Below are 7,428 nucleotides of genomic sequence, written 5' to 3' on the forward strand. Positions count from 1 at the left end.
CTAGTGTTTCAATATAGACAAGAGTAGCGATGGATTCCCTAGTGCATTTTTGTTCCGTCTATTTCTAGCGATTGCCAAGCTGAGGATTGCATGTACTTGAACATCTATTAACTCGGTGGACTACGTGGAGATTCTACCCAACTAGTTAGGTGTGACTACAGTATATCATCAACTGAGTTCAATTGTACCCTCTGATGGACAATTCAGTCTCGTTCACTGGATTTATTTCTAAACATATTCGACGGGTTACTCTTGCAAATTTAGGACATTGTACCGTACAGGTATGTGGAGATAATACAACTGCTACTATATATAGCCTGATCTAGATCTCAACTAATAAGGAGTTCACCAGAAAAATCTAATAGTACAACTCTGTATGCTCAGTTCTATTGTCAGAGGTATAAATTGGCATTAGGCCAACGATCTGAAAGTGACAAAAGAGCTAATAAACCAAGTGCTGTTAGGGCTTTTGCAAGGATGCAGTCCAAATTCCAATGGCACTCGACATGTGCAAGAAACTATGTCCAGAAGATATGGCAGGTTTACCTGAGTTATACTGTGAGGAGCTATAGCAAAACGGCCATTGTATTGCTCAATTCAGTGCACAATAGGAGCGATTTCTTGTTCAGCACGTGGCAGGGAAGCAACTTCAGTAGGTACCAGCAGAGTAATGGGGCGACGACAAACAGGGCAATTAGTCAGGTTGCTGAAGGACAGATCCATGCAGGTAGACCAAGGATCATGTTGTACAAATTTCAGGTCTCCATCAGCCAGGGGGCTTGTGTTGTACTCATTACCACCAAGGAACCAACCCAACCGTGTCAGAGAGCTCTGATCTTCAGTTGGCCAAATTCATGCATGCATTGCCATACATCGACTTGGCCACTCTCTCTCAGCAACATTGACACGGCCATGCGCCCGGGGGCGGAAAGCAGCTAGCACCACGCACATCACCCTGTCCGGGGGGGCGCCTCCATCGGCTTCATCAGCCCCTCTGCCTCCTCGACCTCGCCTGCCCTTCCCAGCATCTCCACGGTAGACGCATAGTGCTGCAGCGCCGGCCTCATCATCCTCCTGAACACCTCCCTCCCCTCACCCACCATCCTGGCCCTCGCGCACGCGGCGAGGACCACCGTCACCGCCTTGTCATCCATCTCCCCCTCCCGTCCGCGGAACAGGCCGAGCACCGTCCGTGTGCTGGACAGATGCCGTGCGGGCAATTCGTCGAACAGCATGCGCGCGGAGTCCGGCGGGCGACCCGTGCGCGGACATCGCGCTGGAACGCGCCTCTCCGGAGCGCGGCAGCGTGGAGTGTGACCACCAGCGAGAGAGACGGCAGCGAGGCGGCGCCACGGAGGAGCGCGGCGCAGTGCAGTCGCATGGCCGTAGCCTCGTACGGTGGCCGCTCACTGACTCCGAAGTGACCCAACAGTCCGGGAGGGGACGGGTGGGGTGGCGCGAGGAGAATGCAAGGGAGGAGGAGACGGAAGGGACACTCCGGCGGCCGGCCGGCGTTGAGATCGATTTTGATATAAAGACGAGAAGACGAGGCAGGGCGCCCTTTGGCGTCAAAGAATACGAGGCCCAGGCCCAGGTATGTAGGGCGGGCCCATGTGTGTTCTACGTGCAAGCGCGTGCCAAAAGAAATCCACACAAGTTTTAAAAACTATTCTCGTTTTCTTCATAAAATGTTCATGTTACCAAATAATGATCTAAGGAAATATTCAGATTTAAAAAATTGTTACCTTCAAAACAAAATAAATTTTGATGTGTTTCTAAAAAAGAATGAAAAAAACTAAGTAAAAGCCAAGAAAGTTGGAAAGTAGAATGAAAAAAAAGCATTCCCTACAATATGTTGTTCGAGTCGGTATCGAGCGCCAATGGGCCGGCCTAGTCTCCATGCTCCTGTGTGTCACCCTCTTATTTGAAGCATGTGGGGATAACCTTTTTTTCTCTAGCATGTTATTGTTGTCGGTTGTTTTATCTGCGTTGACTTGAGTTTTAATTATGTTCTAGCGGTGTTTTTTCATACATATATTGTGTTAGGCTATTGTTAAAGACGGTATTTGTTCTGATAAGAGAGTGGAGTTGTTTTGTGTGTGGTTGTAGTGTCCTTGCACGTTTCAGCGTCAGTGTCCGTCGACATCCCTTGGGAACTCCTATTTCATGTTGAAAGGATGAAATTGTTGCTATAATGCGGTCCCATGAAGCCCTCACTCGCTCAACTCGGCTCCCTGCTCCTCGTTCACTTAGTTCTTTTTCGCTCACTCCAGTGCTAGCTCAGAAAAAACTAGCCGTTGTTTATTTATTTGAAAAAGGTTGTTAAATCAAAAGATGTTTGTTGATTTAAAGAAATGTTGCAAATTAACAAAACCATAATTTTTAAAAACATTAATGAACTTACAAAATATGAGTGGACCTCAAACAATGTTCATGAATTAGAAAAAAGCTTCACAAATTAGAAAATATCCATAGACTTAAAACATGTGCATGAACTTTAAATACATTTGAAAAATTAAAAATGTTCTTTAATTTCACAAAATCTGCAAGATATTTATTAAGTGTTCATAAATGAAAGTGTGAAAAAAGGAAAAAAAAAGTTGGTAAATTCACCGAGCAAGGAGATAGCTACACGCAGCAGAGTGTAGGGGAGATCGCTCCTTTTTGAGCCGGCATAGTTACGTAGTTGATTTGAAGTTTTGTTCTTAGCCTAGTGAAACTTTTGTTTGTCATGCTTCAAATAGTGTTTCTGTTGTATGTTGCTTAAAAGTGTGTATATGTTGTGGATGGTGTTGGATGAACTATATGTATGTGGAACTCTATCAAATGGTGTTCTTTTTGCCATAGGTGTCCGATAGTGATGGGCTTCATAACAATAACCATGTGTGATGTCAATTTTTTATGTATCAGGAAACACAAACACTGACTGGCTATAGATAACAGCAGTGACTAGTTAGTGACCGACCATTGGACGGCCGATGACTGACAAGTATAGGAGATCTATTGCAGCTTTTTGATAAATAAGAGTGTCAAACCCAACGAGGAGCAAAAGGAATCTATAAGAAGTTTTTAGCAAGGTTTCACTCCAAAATCTATAAAAGTAATTTGATAGGGCATTTGGTAGCAAGATAATGCATAAAATGATAAACAATAACAATAACAATAAAGTGCAACAAGTGGCACAATCCTTACATATGCTAAGGACAAGTGATTGTGTTTCTTATAGTGATTAAAACGCTCTTGAGGACACACAGGAATTTCACCAAGTTTCATTGAGTTACCTTTTGTTGTTTCGATAAGTATTGTGCGGGCAGGCATGCGCTAAGGTACTGCCTTTACTTGGACAAATAACTATTGATCATTATATCCTCCATGTAAGCATTCACAATTACAAGAGAAATAATTAAGATAAATCTACCATAACATTGAACTTTATCTTTAGGATCAAATCAACCCCTTGTGCAACAATTTGTAAACTAGTGTTTAGGTTTCTATCACTCTTGCTGCCAATTATCTACAAACTAATCCCACAATGTCTTCCCCTAGGCCCAACAGCAGATCTTGCGACCAGCTCATGATTCTGGCACATGGATAGCACGTTCCCACGCACCCCTGTCTATGGCTAGTTCTTTGGTGATACTCCATTCCTTCAGATCTCTCTTTACGGACTCCTTTCATGTCAAATTCAATCTACCCCAAACTCTCTTGACATTATCAGCACGCTTTAGCCGTCCGTTATGCACCGGAGCATTGATACGTTTCCAACGTATCTATAAGTTTTTATTATTTCATACTATTATATTATCAATCTTGTATGCTTTATATGTCATTTTATATCACTTTTGGGAACTAACATATTAACCTAGTGCCTAGGAGGGGCCCTTGTGGCTCCGTCTGACCTAATTCCGACGCTATAAATTTTCAAATATTACAAAAACCCCAGAGCGAGACCCGAAATAATTACTCCGCCGTTGCAAGTCTCTAGCCTCTACATCAACCTTACCGCCTCTCTGATGATGCGGATAACCCACAAGTATAGGGGATCGCAACAGTTTTCGAGGGTAGAGTATTCAACCCAAATTTATTGATTTGACACAAGGGGAGCCAAAGAATATTCTCAAGTATTAGCAGTTGAGTTGTCAATTCAACCACACCTGGATAACTTAGTATCTGCAGCAAAGTATATATTAGCAAAATAATATGGAAGTAATGGTAACGGTAGCAAAAGTAATATTTTTGGGTTTTGTAGTGATTGTAACAGTAGCAACGGAAAAGTAAATAAGCAGAGAACAATATGTGAAAAGCTCGTAGGCATTGGACCGGTGATGGAGAATTATGCCGGATGCGGTTCATCATGTAACAGTCATAACATAGGGTGACACAGAACTAGCTCCAATTCATCAATGTAATGTAGGCATGTATTCTGAATATAGTCATACGTGCTTATGGAAAAGAACTTGCATGACATCTTTTGTCCTACCCTCCCGTGGCAGCGGGGTCCTAATGGAACTAAGGGATATTAAGGCCTCCTTTTAATATAATACCGGACCAAAGCATTAACACATAGTGAATACATGAACTCCTCAAACTACGGTCATCACCGGGAGTGGTCCCGGTTAGTGTCACTTCGGGGTTGCCGGATCATAACACATAGTAGGTGACTATAGACTTGCAAGATAGGATCAAGAGCTCACATATATTCATGAAAACATAATAGGTTCAGATCTGAAATCATGGCACTCGGGCCCTAGTGACAAGCATTAAGCATAGCAAAGTCATAGCAACATCAATCAGAACATAGTGGATACTAGGGATCAAACCCTAACAAAACTAACTCGATTACATGATAAATCTCATCCAACCCATCACCGTCTAGCAAGCCTACGATGGAATTACTCACGCACGGTGGTGAGCATCATGAAATTGGTGATGGAGGATGGTTGATGATGACGACGGCGACGGATTCCCCTCTCCGAAGCCCCGAACGGACTCTAGATCAGCCCTCCTGAGAGAGTTTAGGGCTTGGCGGCAGCTCCGTATCGTAAAACGCGATGAATCTTTCTCTCTGATTTTTTTCTCCCCGAACACAAATATATGGAGTTGGAGTTGAGGTCGGTGGAGCTCCAGGGGGCCCACGAGGCAGGGGGGCGCGCCCGGGGGGCAGGCGCGCCCCCCACCCTCGTGGCTAGGGTGTGGGCCCCTGGCCTTGATTCTTTCACCAGTATTTTTTATTATTTCCAAAAATAATCTCCATGGAGTTGCAGGTCATTCCGAGAACTTTCGTTTCTGCACATAAATAACACCATGGCAATTCTACTGAAAACAACGTCAGTCCGGGTTAGTTCCATTCAAATCATGCAAGTTAGAGTCCAAAACAAGGGCAAAAGTGTTTGGAAAAGTAGATACGACGGAGACATATCAACTCCCCCAAGCTTAAACCTTTGCTTGTCCTCAAGCAATTCAGTTGATAAACTGAAAGTGATAAAGAAAAACTTTTACAAACTTTGTTTGCTCTTGTTGTTGTAAATATGTAAAGCCAGCATTCAAGTTTTTAGCAAGGATTATAACTAACCATATTCACAATAACACTTAGGTCTCATGTTTACTCATATCAATGGCATAACCAACTAGCGAGCAATAATAATAAATCTCGGATGACAACGCTTTCTCAAAACAATCATGATATGATATAACAAGATGGTATCTCGCTAGCCCTTTCTGAGACCGCAAAACATAAATGCAGAGCACCTTTAAAGCTCAAGGACTGACTAAACATTGTAATTCATGGTAAAAGAGATCCAGTCATAGTCATACCCAATATAAATTAATAGTAATGGACGCAAATGACAGCGGTGCTCTCAGCTGGTGCTTTTTAATAAGAGGGTGATGGCTCAACTTAAAAGTAAATAGATAGGCCCTTCGCAGAGGGAAGCAGGGATTTGTAAAGGTGCCAGAGCTCGATTTTGAAATAGAGATAAATAATATTTTGAGCGGCATACTTTCATTGTCAACATAACAACCAAGAGATGGCGATATCTTCCATGCTACAGACATTATAGGCGGTTCCCAAACAGAATGGTAAAGTTTATACTCCCCCTCCACCAATAAGCATCAATCCATGGCTTGCTCGAAACAATGAGTGCCTCCAACTAACAACAGTCCCATGGGAGTTTTGTTTGCAATTATTTTGATTTGGTTTGCATAAAGCATGGGACTGGGCATCCCGGTGACCAGCCATTTTCTCGTGAGTGAGGAGCGGAGTCCACTCCTCTTGAGAATAACCCGCCTAACATGGAAGATACGGACAACCCTAGTTGATACATGAGCTATTCGAGCATACAAAACAGAATTTCATTTGAAGGTTTAGAGTTTGGCACATACAAATTTACTTGGAACGGCAGGTAGATACCGCATATAGGAAGGTATAGTGGACTCATATGGAATAACTTTGGGGTTTAAGGAATTGGATGCACAAGCAGTATTCCCGCTTAGTACAAGTGAAGGCTAGCAAAAGACTGGGAAGCGACCAACTAGAGAGCGACAACAGTCATGAACATGCATTAAAAATAATAAACATTGCGTAAAAGCATGAGTAGGATATAATCCACCATGAACATAAATATCGTGAAGGCTATGTTGATTTGTTTCAACTACATGTGTGAACATGTGCCAAGTCAAGTCACTTGAATCATTCAAAGGAGGATACCATCCTATCATACCACATCACAACCATTTTAATAGCATGTTGGCACGCAAGGTAAACCATTATAAACTCCTAGATAATTAAGCATGGCATAAGCAACTATAATCTCTAATTGTCATTGCAAACATGTTTATTCATAATAGGCTGAATCAGGAACGATGAACTAATCATATTTACAAAACAAAAGAGGTCGAGTTCATACCAGCTTCTCTCATCTCAATCAGTCCATCATATATCGTCATAATTGCCTTTCACTTGCACAACCGAATGATGTGAATAATAATAATAGTGCACGTGCATTGGACTAAGCTGGAATCTGCGAGCATTCAATAAACAGGAGAAGACAAGGCAATATGGGCTCTTGGTTAAATCAGCAATAATGCATTTAAGAGCCACTTCAACAATTTAATCATGGTCTTCTCCTATCGACCCCCAAAGAAAAGAAAAGAAATAAAACTATTTACACGGGAAAGCTCCCAACAAGCAAAAGAAGAACGGGAAATCTTTTTGGGTTTTTCTTTTAATTATTACTACTACAGCAAGAAAGTAAACTAGCTAAAAGCTACTATTAATTTTTTTGGTTTTTCTTAAGGTTTATCAAACACATAAGAAGAAAGCATAAAAGGAAAAAAAACTAGCATGGATATTACAGTGAAAGAGCATGAGCACCGACATCTAGCAATGAGTGTGTGAATATGAATGTAATGTCGGTGAGAGATACGTAC

At 42.2% G+C, this 7,428-nt stretch overlaps 1 pseudogene; it reads right to left on the bottom strand.

The window, feature by feature from the left end:
• Positions 1-385: 385 nt before the first annotated feature.
• LOC141023249 (pentatricopeptide repeat-containing protein At5g15340, mitochondrial-like) lies at positions 386-3,742 on the bottom strand (annotated as a pseudogene).
• Positions 3,743-7,428: the final 3,686 nt, after the last annotated feature.

Source organism: Aegilops tauschii, chromosome 5 (genome assembly GCF_002575655.3).
Source record: "Aegilops tauschii subsp. strangulata cultivar AL8/78 chromosome 5, Aet v6.0, whole genome shotgun sequence".
NCBI lineage: Eukaryota > Viridiplantae > Streptophyta > Magnoliopsida > Poales > Poaceae > Aegilops > Aegilops tauschii.